Source organism: Ixodes scapularis, unplaced genomic scaffold (genome assembly GCF_016920785.2).
Source record: "Ixodes scapularis isolate PalLabHiFi unplaced genomic scaffold, ASM1692078v2 PGA_scaffold39__5_contigs__length_11793443, whole genome shotgun sequence".
In the NCBI taxonomy this organism is placed as follows: Eukaryota; Metazoa; Arthropoda; class Arachnida; order Ixodida; family Ixodidae; genus Ixodes; species Ixodes scapularis.
Window position 1 is genome coordinate 7,373,293 of NW_024609867.1, and position 13,369 is coordinate 7,386,661.

Below are 13,369 nucleotides of genomic sequence, written 5' to 3' on the forward strand. Positions count from 1 at the left end.
GTGGGACAGGCGCAGAAGCCTACGAAACACGCCCACAGAAGGGCGGAGACGGACCGTGGGTCACGGAGGCGTGCAGTTCAAACGCTCCGGAAATGTTTTACGTTGATAATAACACCCTATTCCTGTTACTCGAATAAATGTAGTTTGTCGTTATGGAAACCCCGCTTCGTGTTGTTCCTCCCTGATGGGCATGCAGCAAGGTCACCCTACCACATGGAGTCCAACGTGGGGCTCGAACCCACGACCCTGAGATTAAGAGTCTCATGCTCTAACGACTGAGCTAGCCGGGATTTAGGATATGTGTGGTGTATTAACAAGTTTGAGCTGGTTTTGCAAGTTTCTTACTAGGTAATACATCGTATTCCGTAAAATTCCCACGGTATTGGCGCGGAGAGCTTTCTCGTAGTAAGAACGTCTGGACGCGCTAAGCCTCGGAGTTTTCCCATTTTAATTAAGAGTCTTGGTTGGCACCGTATATCGTCTTGGAATCTTCTCAAAACAGCGGGGTTCCTGGTGTTTCGGCGAATTTGTTATCAAAAAGCGAAGCATTGGCTGGCTGCTCGGTTAGCTAGAGTCAACCCTATCTTTCGAAACGTGCGAAAGCACGACAGCATAGACAGCGCGTTTCGTATACGTCCGAAGGCCTTTACTGGAGGTATCTGGGGCTGAAAGCGCGTTTTTTAATTCAAACGAGCGAAGTAGAAAGTGTTATCCTTGTAAAGAATTTTGATCCTGCTTCCTCTGAGGTGGATATATCACCTCGAGTCCTTACTACTCTTTGTTTACGAGGATTGCTTCTTCGTAAATGAAGTTACCGTTAGAGGTTTATCGAACCGGCAAATCTATCTAGTGCTTGCTGGGCCAAGGTTGTGACGTCATATACCCGCTGTGCTATTTGCTTGTGGGTTATGATCTGCAGGTGACGTTAGGAATTAAACTGGAGAACACGCTTCCGTATTCGTGAGTCAGTTGCGTGCGGCGACAGTATCTTTTCACGCAGGCTCCCGTGCGTCAAGCTTCATCCGAGTGTTTGCAAAGTTTTCGCCTATTTCTCGGTTATAAAATTTGTGGGTACGATTCGTACTGATTCTTTCGGTAATTTGCAGTTCTTACGATTCACTACACCTAATTATGCGTGCGTACAAATAATTTTGACTAAGAATGCCATCTCTTTGAATTCTTATGCGTACAATATTCTGCTATAGGCCGTGTACGTTATATCTTGACCTGGTCCGAGGACCGTAAAACCATTCTGCGACGAAACTGAATACGTCGGTAAGGGATCGCGTCCGGACGAGCCCGGACAAATGTCTTGGCCATTGCGGTCGTAGCGGGCTCCGCGACGACTGACCGCGGACTCATCGCACTGGTGCTCCGCGCTGCCGGTTTTGTTTCGCACTGCCAGCTTGCAGGGTCCAAGTGGTTGTTCAGCCCTAGGCACATGGTCAGTGAAACAAAGGCAGTTCGTGCGGTGGCGATGGAGGACGCTCGACTTGGTTTGAAGACGAGGCGATTCGGTTAAACATGAGCGGAAGCCCGGAATCGGTGGTGCGCATGGGGCCGGCAGCTTACGTACCCTTAAGTCCTCCCGTCATTTGCGGAAGAACCTGGCAGATGTGCACTTTGAGGGGGGCACCGAAATGGACAGTGCGCTTTTCCTATTCCAACGTTTTGTCTCAAGCGTTGTCGAGAGTGATTCCAAAGCCTCGCTTTTCATTTTGTATTTGCGACGATTGCACTGTGTGTATGTTGTTTTGATTGTAAATACGCCGCAACGTTATATTTGCGTGTGACGCGCATTCAGGCGGGGTGCTATCAAAACCTAGGTCGATGTGCCGCCTATCAAGCAATAATTCTTTTCCCGCAATTCTTTTCGGAATTCGCTTGGGGCTTGAAAAAGTTTTCACCGACGAAGCTTCCAACTATGCGAATGTTCTTATTTGCTACACGAATGTTGTATGCGCGGATACTTCTTCCTGTGCTCCTAAGTGTAGAAGATATCGTCAGCATTCGCAAGGTTATTCAAACTGCTCAATTCCAATAGGTAGACAAAGAAACTATAGTGTGAAACTTTAAAATGAGTTCATGCGTTTGTGTTCTGCTGATACCAATTTTCTCTGCAGGAGTTCCTGGTTCTTTCATTTCATCTAATATTGTCTCATCGCGTATAAATGTTAAATACATACACACTTCTTAATGCAAAATGACACTCACACACTACAAATACACCAGCGAGATGGCAACTGATATATCCAGAACAATAGAAAAAGGACTCTGAAAGGCTTTCAGCAGCCGCCTCGGTGGCTCCGAGGCGAGAGCGCCGGCCTACGGATCCCCAGGAGGCGGGTTCGAATCCCGACCGAGGTGCCTCGCAATATGACGGAGGCTTATTGCGGAAAAGGAGCCGTGTAACCGAGCTTTCGGTTGCACGTCAAAAGATCCCCAGGTGGTCCAAATTAATCCTCAGTCCTCCGCTGGGGCGTGCCAGATGCCCGACGTAGGTTTGGCACGTAAAACCCCCAAATTTGAATTTGAAGCTTTCAGCAAAAAATGTAAATAAAGTACTACGATAAACTAATGATATATCAGTGATGTTTTCTTAGGAACTCATACGAAATGTCAAACGAAATTCAAATCAGCAACACACTAGACACACTGTGTCCAAAATATGTTTTAAACGCAAAAAGAACTCGCAGGAGAACTGGTCAGTAAACAAGAAAAGAAAGAGTTTCGTGTGATTTATATAAAAGTTTAAAAGCAAAATCGTCAAATATTTTCGTAAAGATGAAATGCCACGTCCCTCATTTTCTAAAACTACACTTAATGTAGTGCTAGGGATATTAATTGACTAGGCGGAGCGAAGTCAATGCCCGATCCAAAGGAAACAGCCGCCAGGCATCTATGACCCAATCATCCGTTCGGAAAACATTGGGGGAATGGTGTGCTCTGCTCCTGTAGAAAAGTGCTGACAGTATCGAAACTGCAGTTTTTGAAATCACAGTAACTTTGCTCCATTTTTCACTATAGTAGTAAAGCGTTTTGGTGTGATTAGAAAATAAATGTGTGATTACAGTGCAACGAATGTGACAATTACCAGATATATCGGAGTCTAAGCAAAGGTACTGGAAGAACTGGGATATGAGGAACAATAGCAAACAGGAATGGAGTGCCAACTTGTGACTTGCATGGAAAGTTCTCATATTTGAACAGAAATAGTGAAGGGAAAAATCATGTCGGAAGAAAAGGGAACTTGTAAATGGTTTTCTCGTGGCCGCAAGGATTTTTTTGCTGATTCAACAATGCGAATGAAGATATTTCACAAGCATAGACGTAGGGAATCCTATGGGACATAAGTAAATTTTATAAAAACCGTTCGGGTTTTCGGGTTTTCCGTTTGAACGTCATGCAATGTCACATCACAAACTCGCGTGCCATGATGATGTTATAATATCTCATGACATGATGTCACGTGACGTCACGAGTTCACCTGACGTCACGGTGTTATGCAACGTCATGATAATACGTGAAGTTACACTATTACGTGATGCATGTGTCATAGGTCATGTGGCGTCATGACATCATGTGAAGGTTGGACTAAACGAATGTGTCACTCTCCAAACAGATATTGGCAATCGTACTCCAATGTAATATTGAAGCTACATAAGGATACATTAAGGCACGATAAGTTGTAGCAGCAATGCTCTCTGTACAGCGGATTCAAACAAAACCTGCTCAATTTTATACAGTTCTCAAATTCACTATCTAACCACTCCTAAGTATGTCCTCGAAATATCTCACCGAGAACGTCCATCTGCCTAAAAAAATAACAGAATTTTACGTCGGCACCTCCCAAGTTGTGGGTACCGTGCTGCTGAAAGAAATAAGCAACAGCGGTGCTGGGATCAGTTGCGACGCCAAATGTATCCCAGAGTGGGCCCTCCTATACAGTGTCGTTTATTTTCCTGATAATGACAATGCGTGATTTTGAAGATTGTGTATGGTACGATACGTTTTACGGTATCCGATGCTGAAGGCGGGGGGGGGGGGGAGGGGGGGTTAGTGATTCGTGCTGTACTGTGGTGCGGAATTGCACCAAACAAAAAAATGTAGCGGAGTGATACTTCACAGGTTCCGGGCGGAGAAGCTCTGGGAATGGAAGACCGAACAGACCGACGTGAATGATGGCTCCCAAGCACATGCAGCCGGCTCTGTTTTGACTACTTCACATTGGATTAGTGCGGGCCGTTGAGGTCAAAGCGTAATCTGCTCCAAACAACGGTAATTCGTTTGTGAGCACCTTCATCGAAGCTACGTGACTCGATCATGAAAGATTGGCGTCACGTTGGATTGAGAGAGCAACAAATCGCCGTCACCAGAAACTCGCAATCAGCTAACGCTTCAGGCATGACGCTGGCAAGCAGATATAGAAGGAGCAGCCTGAGTGAGAATGAACATTTGTTCTTTCGTCGTGCGAGTTGCACGACATGATGTGTAATTCATTTTAATGATTTAACCTGAAAACCCGACCTGTTCCAAGTCTCCTGCTTCTTCGGCAATCCAAAACATAACTCGCTCGTAGCGGCGAGATCTACGCCTCGACGGTAGTATATGGCACCATATAGAGCTCCAGACTCCTTGAATGGAAAGTGCCGAATGAACAAGGACGAAATCGTCCTTGTTCATTCGGCGCTTTCCATTCAATGATGTACCAACTAGCCCATTTATCTATTTTACTCCAGACTCCCACTCGCAGAGAGGAAGCCGAACATCACCAAGCAGGCTGCAAGCCTGGTATGCCACACAATTGCTACTTGCTCACCTAAGGGAGAGGGTAGTCTCACGAGCGTCGAAATCGGCGGCTGTGGTGACCAAGGCTGGATCCCAAAGCCCCTTGGAAATGACGGTCGGCTGAGATGAACTGCGGTAGGTAGGTCGGCGTGTCATGCGGACAATTGAGCCTTTGGGCCCGGTGTCTTTTTATGTGAGAATTAAGGTTAGTTCAAAAAGGGCAAGAAACGTCAGCTTTTGTAAACTTTTGTAAACTATGTCCTTTTGTCTTTTGTAAACTATGTCCGACTAGAGTGAGTAGCGCCCAGAAATTCTCTAAGTCATTGGAAGTGGTTTTTCTAATTTATTCGTGCTGAAATAAAGTTTTGAGTCAGCATCACACATATTTGTGAATCACTTCCTGTTTCCCGTACGATTCCTTCGCGCGACGCATGCGTTCAGCATTAATGAAGGTTTCGTGGAGAAGAATCGTTTGCACAATTGGACAGACATAAAATGGTGACGGAAAGCGTTGTTTACGGAAGTTTATAGTTGTAATCTTGACATGGATCTCTGAAAGTTGAGAAAGAATGAGGTATTGGAGCTCGCTCACGAATTACAAACTGACATCCCACGGGAAGTTAGAAAAAATTATATAATTTATGAAAAAGAAAGAAAAAAACTAGTGATAAAAACGAGAACATGTTTGGCACAAACTTGTTGAGAGAAAACTCGCGTGCCCTACGAGCGGCAACAACAAGAGACTCTAGAAGCAGACGAGAGGCAGAGGCAAGTCCTGGAGAGACACCAGACATAATAAAGAGAGAAAAAGAGGCCGCTCATGAAACCGCGTATTACAAAAGAAGCAAAGCTGTACCTAAATAAGACGGGCAAGCGCTCAGAAGTTTGGAGCTTGATCGAGAAGTCCTAGAAGGTTCAAATTAATAGGTATGGCAATGAAAGTAATTCTTTTATATGAATACACTAATGTAGCAATATAAGGTAGATGAGGACATTGTGTTGTTCTTTTGTTATATTAAGATAACGTGCGAAATAACGTCACGTGAGCGAGGCAAGTGGCCACACAGGCTATTGACTTTAATTCATAGTGAGGTGACCGAGGTGATAGATCGCTTTAGTGCAGAGCGTGCAACCATTTGTGACATAGTGACGACTGACTCGCTCTCGCTCAGCAAATCGAATTATCAGCCGACGCGTTTTTTTAAATATTAAGATATGTCGTAAGGAATTACTCTGATTTATTTACCGAGTCGCCATGTTCATTAATAGTGAACTTAGAATAGTGGCTTAATCGTGAAGAGGTATTCGGAGACTTGCGATAAGATACATGAGCGGCTCTACCAAGAAGAGTTCTTATGGAGTATCTCACTGCTAGTTTGCATTCGGTTTTAGGATCGCTAGAAACTCACCTCTGTTAGTAAGCCGCAGAGCTAGCGGAGAAAGTAGTGATGTGATCTGGACTCAGAATAGAAGACCGCGTTGTGACCCGTCGAAAAACAACGAAACCTCAAATTATAGTTGAGTAATGCGGCTTCTTGGGCGAGTTGGTAGCGCAACTTTGAGAACATGATAACACTTCAAAACTGAGACGAGAGTAAGAAGGATACAATAAAAATGAAAGCCGTTTACAATCCCCTGTAACGCCGAATTAGATCGCAGCTCTTGAGTAGGAGGAGGGAGGTACGGGGAGAAGGATATGCCCCTCCTACTCATCCGATGCCTCCCCTCCTCCTCTCCTGCTCCCCTCCCATTTAGCGGGAAATGTTTGCTGAAGTTCCCGGTAAATTTAGCGGAAAATTCACCCGCTAAACTTAGCGGGAAAATATTTACGCTTAATTCAGCGGGGAATTTTTCGGCTACGGTTAACGGGCAAATAGTCTCGCTAAAGTCAGCGGAGAATTTTCCCGCTAAATTTAGCGTGGAAATCACTCCGCTAGATTTAGCGTTGAAAGTTTACCCTTACATTAACCGGGGAAATCTTTCCGCTAAATATAACGGATACTTTTTTCTGATGAATTTAGCGGGGAAGTTTTCCCGCTAAATCTAGCGGGGGAAAACTTTCCCTCTAGTTTAGCGAAAAAACGTTTTCTCTAAATTTAGTGGGGAATTTTTTACGCTAAATGTGGTGGAGAGTGTTTTCCGCTAAGCTTAGCCGGGATATATTTCCGCTAAATTTAACGGGGAAATTCTTCCGCAAGATTTAGCAGGGAAACTTAACCATAGTGCAACGCGCGGTTACGCCGACGCCACTTGAGCCGGAAACGGGCGCCTAGGAGCGGCGCTCTAAGAACGATGCGCTAATTTCACCTGTTTAATCCTCAGAAAAGCAAGGGAACAATTACTCTGCATCATGGCGCCATTCAACTAATCCCATGTCACGCCCAATGCTCGCAAGATCTGTCTCCCTGTCGCCTAAATCGATCGACGCCACGATTACACATCGATCCCCGTAGTTTTAAAGCGCAGCTCTTAGGCGCCTGTATCCAGCTTGAGCGGCGTCGGCGTCGGGGTAACCGCGTGTTGCATTATGGGACATTTGCCACAATGACGTCACACGTGACATCACGTATGATGTCACGAGGCTAACGAGTGACGTCACTCGTGACGTCGCCGCGCAGTGCATTATGTGTAAAATCCCCACTAAATTTCGCAGAAAAGCTTCCCAGTTAAACTAAGTGGAACATTTTCGCCGCTAAATTTAGCACGAAACTTTTCCCGCTAAATATGACGAAAAAACATCCCCGCTAAATTTAGCGGAAAACTTTCCCAGCTAAATTTAGCGGAAAAGCTTTCCTGCTAAATCTAGGCGAAAAAATTCCCCCTTAAATTTAGTGGAAAAATCCTCTGTTAAGTTTCGCGGACAAATTTCCCCGCTAAATATAGCAAGAACAAATTCCCGTTAAATCTGACCGAAAACATTTGCCTCTAGATTTAGCGAAAAAATTCCCCCCTAAAGTTAACAGAAAAATTTCCGCCGCTGAATATACAGAAAAAGATTCCCCGCTAAATTTAGCGGGAAAAATTCCCTGCAATGTTTAGTGGCAATATTTCCCCGCCAAATTCAGCGGATAATTCCCCCTTTAAATCTAGCAAACAAACTTTCCCCGCTAAATTTAGCAAACATTTTCCGCTAAATGAAAGGTGTGCGGAGACGAGGAGGGGAGGGAACATATTAGGAGGGGGCATACGCCCCTTTCCATATCTTCCCGTCCTCCTCGTCAAGAGGTGCGCTCTAATTCTACGTTACAGGGGATTTTAAGTCTCATTTTTTATCAGGCATGCCTCTATGACTTCCCTTACCGTCTTAGCTCTGTGGTTTCTCATAACAGTGCACAGCTTAAATTGAGGTGTGCACCTACAATGTTCTAGGGCCAAAGTTTGCGGCTGAGCCAAACATGAATGCTTCGGAACTCATGGGCCTTGTCCGCTAAAGTCTCCAAGTGCGTATCAGGCGGCGAAGTTGAACGTTGTATTTCGGGGGGATCGGACGTGCTATTTATGAAGAACACCAAACCCGCGAGGCCCTACATTCCGGTTAGGCCTGTGGTGTTGTTATTGAAAAAGCGCCAATTTTCTATCATTCCTGTCGACAAAAAGAAGGGTTTGTCGTGTTGACATAGACAAGTTTGGGAGTAAAGCCGTTGAGGGCTGTTTCGTCAGTGTTAAATCAGCATCACGTGTGTTTAATTGCCTATTCGCTGGGCACACCGCACCCGTCCAGTGCAGTAAACTCCTTCCACTTTAGTACACAAAAGTCTGGCGGGGAGAGAGGGAAGCTCTAGCCTTGCGTGTACCACGAAGCGCTCTACACCGTTGGGATGCGGGCCCAGACGAATTGGCCATAACGAAGCTAAAGGTGGAAGAGAAACAAAATGTGCAAGAGGATAACATTAGACAGGTTATCACAGAATATTATCAAAACAAAAAGGAGTTCCTGCAGATGAAGTTCAGCGCTAAGACGCACAACGTTTTTGTCCGTTCAAAGTGCTAGTTTCCGAGAGAGGCACATAACAGAAATTGATAGCACCCTTTAAACAAGGTAAACGTGGAGCCATTTGTATTGACAACCCGTTTTTGGTCAAAAGCTCGGCTGAAGTCGTAGATATTTTTAAAGACAAACGCGGGTAAAGGTTTCCTTGCCTCATCACTAGACACAAAAGGATATATATTATTCCCTACCTCACAAAAAACTATGACCTACGTAGAGGACAGCATCGGTAAAACAAGGTGGGGGCGTTTCAATATCCAGTAGGAATGACTCTAGATGAGATTTCTCCCTCTCTTTTCAATGTCTCTTTTGATTTGTGTAAGATTTGACGCCTATATAAGCACCCTTCGTTGTCAAATAAAATTCAGCTGTGTTTGAGTCTTTGTGTTTGTCCGTCCCTTATTGTCCCAGTCTCGTGGTTTTTTTTTCGAAATGTTTAACCACTACCAGCTCGTTTGTGCCCTTACCTTTTGTTCACTAATTCTACAAGATGTAAACTTTGTCCCCTTTACGTTTTCTTCCGTTCACTCTGTGCCCGTTTCGCAAGTGTACTCCCATTCGCTGTGGGTTTCGTGCAAGCATGGCCACCGGATCGCCCACCTGGAAGCGGAGATTGGTTACATCGGCACGTGCCTGAGGATCAAGTACGTCGACCCGGATCGCTTCGGTCACCTGGCTTCCATGCAAGTCGGCTGGCACCGGAAAAAGAAACTGCTCAACGACTACCGGGCCTGCACCAGGGAACATCTAAGGACTGTGAACCAGCTCAGCGAAGATCTGTGGACAGCACTCATCGGTGAGAAGTTTGACTGTTCACCTCTCTACACACAATGGCAATTGTTATAAAAGAGGGACTTCAATGTTACGTTCCGTACTTTACGTGGGAACATTCGTCCTATGTATGTTTCAAATCCGTTTCTCTCCTCAGTAGTTTTAAAAGTGTCCGAGTTAGCCGTCAATCCCTTCGGCCTTCAGTTGACGAGGCAAACTCAAGAGTGCCTCGCCAACGGTCCTAAATTCTGCGAAAATGTGAAACCTTTTAGAATCGATATTGTTTCAGCCACCCACAGTTTGTCAAATGTTTTACCAAATCCTGCTGAAAAAACTGCGTTGGAATCAACCTCAATGAAAATAATGTCTTCCCTAGTAGATTCACCTTACCGGACTGACCGTAGGGATTTTCGAAATGTTACTTGCGTGAAAAATGAGCTGACAGAAAAGGACATCATGCTTCTCGAAACTGACAAGTCTGAGAAGTTCGCTGTATTACCAATGAATGAGTTTCGAAAAAAATCAGACTTAGCCACAGAGGGGTTGTTTAAGCAGTTGAATGAAAACCTAAAACAGATTAAGCGGGAAATCGTTAGAATAATGAGGGACAGTGAATTTCCTGCCTTGGTTTCTAAAAAGAATGGAACGTCAAAAGACACTTTTGGAGTCAAGTTTTTCTTGAAGAAACATAAGGTGAACCTTCCTCTTCGATTTGTGGCAAATTAGAACGGCACTTGGCAAAACCTAGTATCGTCCTTTCTTCAGAAGGCCTTGAGTGGTTTAGATGTCGGAAGTCCATTGAGCCTACATTGCTCAGATGAGTTAGGGACAGAATTGGAGCCTTTTTATGGTAAGCACTGCACTCTTTTCTCGATGGATATCAAAGAGTTATATTATTCGCTAGAACCCAAGACGTTACTTGAACGCGAAGGTCAGTTTCGTGAAAACAATCTTGTTAGATTCCAGTCACATTCTGGGATTGGGGTAGCCGACTTCCTTAGGATTCTCTAACTATATTTAAAGCAACTGTGGTTCAACACAATAATCGAGATTTCATTCAGAAACGTGGCATATGAATAGGTTCGGCAGTTGCTCCAATTTGGTCAGAGATTTATTTAAGTTATCTAGATCTAAAGCTCCGTGATATCGTCCGGAACCGTTCTCCTAGCGACGTTCTTGTAAGGCGATACGTCGAGGATCTTTTGATCTGCGGTACCGATTCTAATTTAGCGGCATCACTTGAAAAGGCTGCTATTAACAGCTCTCCAGAATTAAAGTTTTCTGTAGATAGACCAGAGGGGGATAACTTACAATTTTTAGATCTACAGCTGAAACATCCATCCATTTGGTGCTGGGAATACGGCAAGCCAAATGCAAAACCTCTCCCTACATTTCACAGTTGTCACTCAAAACATGTAAAGACTGGCATAGCACCCAATTTGGTCGACAGTGCTTTGAAAAAATCATGTTCTCACTTTATTGAGTCTGCTGTCAAGCGCCTGATTGACCGTTTTAAAGCCGCTGGGTACCCTGAAGATCACGTGCTCAATCAGTTGTTGTTTCTCATCTCCCTCAAGAAAAAGTGCCAAACTCTTCTTCAACCGACAAAGCGTGTAGTTCTTTCGTTTTTACACCAGATTTCGCACAATCTTAAATCCATTAATAATAAGTATGGCATTAGCACGGTTTTCAGCAATGATTACACGCAGAATCGGTTGACTCCGTTTGCTTCCGCCAGAGTAGGGTGCACTAAAAAACACAAGGAAAAAGAGGTCAGTTGCACGTCGGGGGTGGTATACAGGATCCCGTTTGATTGCGGATTATGCTACATAGGACAGACCAAGCGCTGATAAGCGATCGTCTCACCGAACACAAACGTTGTGTCAAAAACAAAGATCCTTATTCGGAAGTATTAAAATATGTAGTTGAATGCAATAATTGTCTACCTAACTGGGACTCAACAACAGTCATCTTATCAGAAAAGGATGATCGGAAGCGTTTGATAAAAGAATCTATAACAATCATGAATCATGGAAATGTGGTAAAAAAGCCATCCCTCACAACAGATAAAGAACAAAGAAAGTTCCCACAAATTTGATGTCTGCGCGTCTTGTCAATTGCTCTGCTGAGGCCTTTGTTCGATTTTAATTCATTTCGCTTTATTGTTTCCTGGTCGTTTGTTCGTTGCGTCCTTCCTGTTATAGTGTTGGGGTTTCTTGGGGACTAATGCACTTTATTCCTTCTACTCTCTTTTTGTTTCTGTATAAACGATCTCACCACTTCTCAGTTCTTTTGGCATACTTCTGTTGTTTTTTTTTTGTTTTGTTTTTTGTTTTTTGTTGTACTGCTTGTGGCACGGGTTTCCCCGATTCTCCCTCTCTTTATTTCGTCTCTTTTCTTTTGTGTAGGTTTCTCCCCCTCTTTCCTTCGTCTCTTGATTTGTGTAGGACTTGAGGCCTATATAAGCACCCTTCGTTTTCAAGTAAAATTCAGCTGTGTTTGAGACTTTGTGTTTGTCCTTCCCTTATTGTCCCAGTCTCGGTTTTTTTTAGAAATGTTTAACCACCACCAGCTCGTTTGTGCCCTTACCTTTTGTTCACTGACTGTAGATGATTTGCTCAAATTGCTTAAATTTCATCTAAACTTGGCCTTTGTTGATGGAACAACACTGTGCACTTTCAGGAGCGAGGGATCTGTATTGTCTCGTGTTTAGCTCCAGTTTTGAGCGATATATGTTTAGCCTATCGTAATACAGACTTCTCGGAACGCCTGAATGGCATTCATGGTTGTAAGATTTCCAGATTTGTCGCAGATTATTTAGTTTTCCTAGGCCATATTGTTTCTCACGTCTCCTCGGCGGTGAACAGCCCTTTAAAACTTTCAAGTAACGTCCCAGATCCTCTCAAGGTTGCGCACGAGGAACCTGCGTATAACGTCACAGTTTTTAGATATCAGGCTCACCCTTTCGGAGCAACATGCGTGATGGAACTAGCAACCGAGAGCAAATAAGCCCAAGCTGCCATTGAATTCCTCCCATTTGAAACTCGTTAAAAGAAGAATTGTAGATTGGTGCTTTTTGAACACCATCAGAAGGTCATGTCATCGTGCGATCCCTTCAGGTCTGAAGGAGTAGTCGGAACTTTTGGTGGCTGCCGGTTTTCCGGGGACGCTCTTAATATCGGTTTAAGAAAGCGTTCTAAAGACGCTACGAGCAATAGCTAGTCTAGATCAAGATATGGCACAAAAGAAATCAAAAGTGGTGGTTGCGCCTTACATGCACAAGGTCGCACGCAATCTTAAAAAAATAATTGCCAAGTTTGCAGACTGACGGACCCTTACCGAAACCACCGGTTGGCTGCGTGAAAAAGCATCGGAGCCCGTTCGTTGAATGCGCAGAAGGAGCTGTCTCTCAGATCCCGTTGTCTCTCAGATCCCGTTGATGTGTGGCAGAAAGGACCTGGGACAGGCGGGAAGATGTCAATAAACAGAATGCGCGAACAGAACCAAAACGTGAGCGGCCAGCGTGACGGCCATTTTCAACGCAGCCCCGTGATTTTGGGTGAAACCTCGATTTAAGTTGCGGACTCTTATTAGAAAACATAGAGAAAAGACGGTGAGAGAATTCACAAAGGCAGACTTGATAAAAAGCAACGGAAATCGATGTGTCAGCGTGGCGTCGATCCATTTGGGCGGCAACGAGACACCGTTTTTGCGAGCATTGGCGTGGCATAGAATTGGTTAAATGGCGCCATGATACAAAGCATTTCCTCCCTTGGTTTTCTGAGAATTAAATAGTTATATCTAGCGCATTATGTTGTGTCG

General features: G+C 44.4%; 1 non-coding gene across 1 annotated transcript; it reads right to left on the reverse strand.

Annotated features, from left to right (window-relative positions):
- Positions 1-217: 217 nt before the first annotated feature.
- Positions 218-290, reverse strand: Trnak-cuu. Its single transcript has one exon. It is a non-coding gene; the product is annotated as a tRNA-Lys (tRNA).
- Positions 291-13,369: the final 13,079 nt, after the last annotated feature.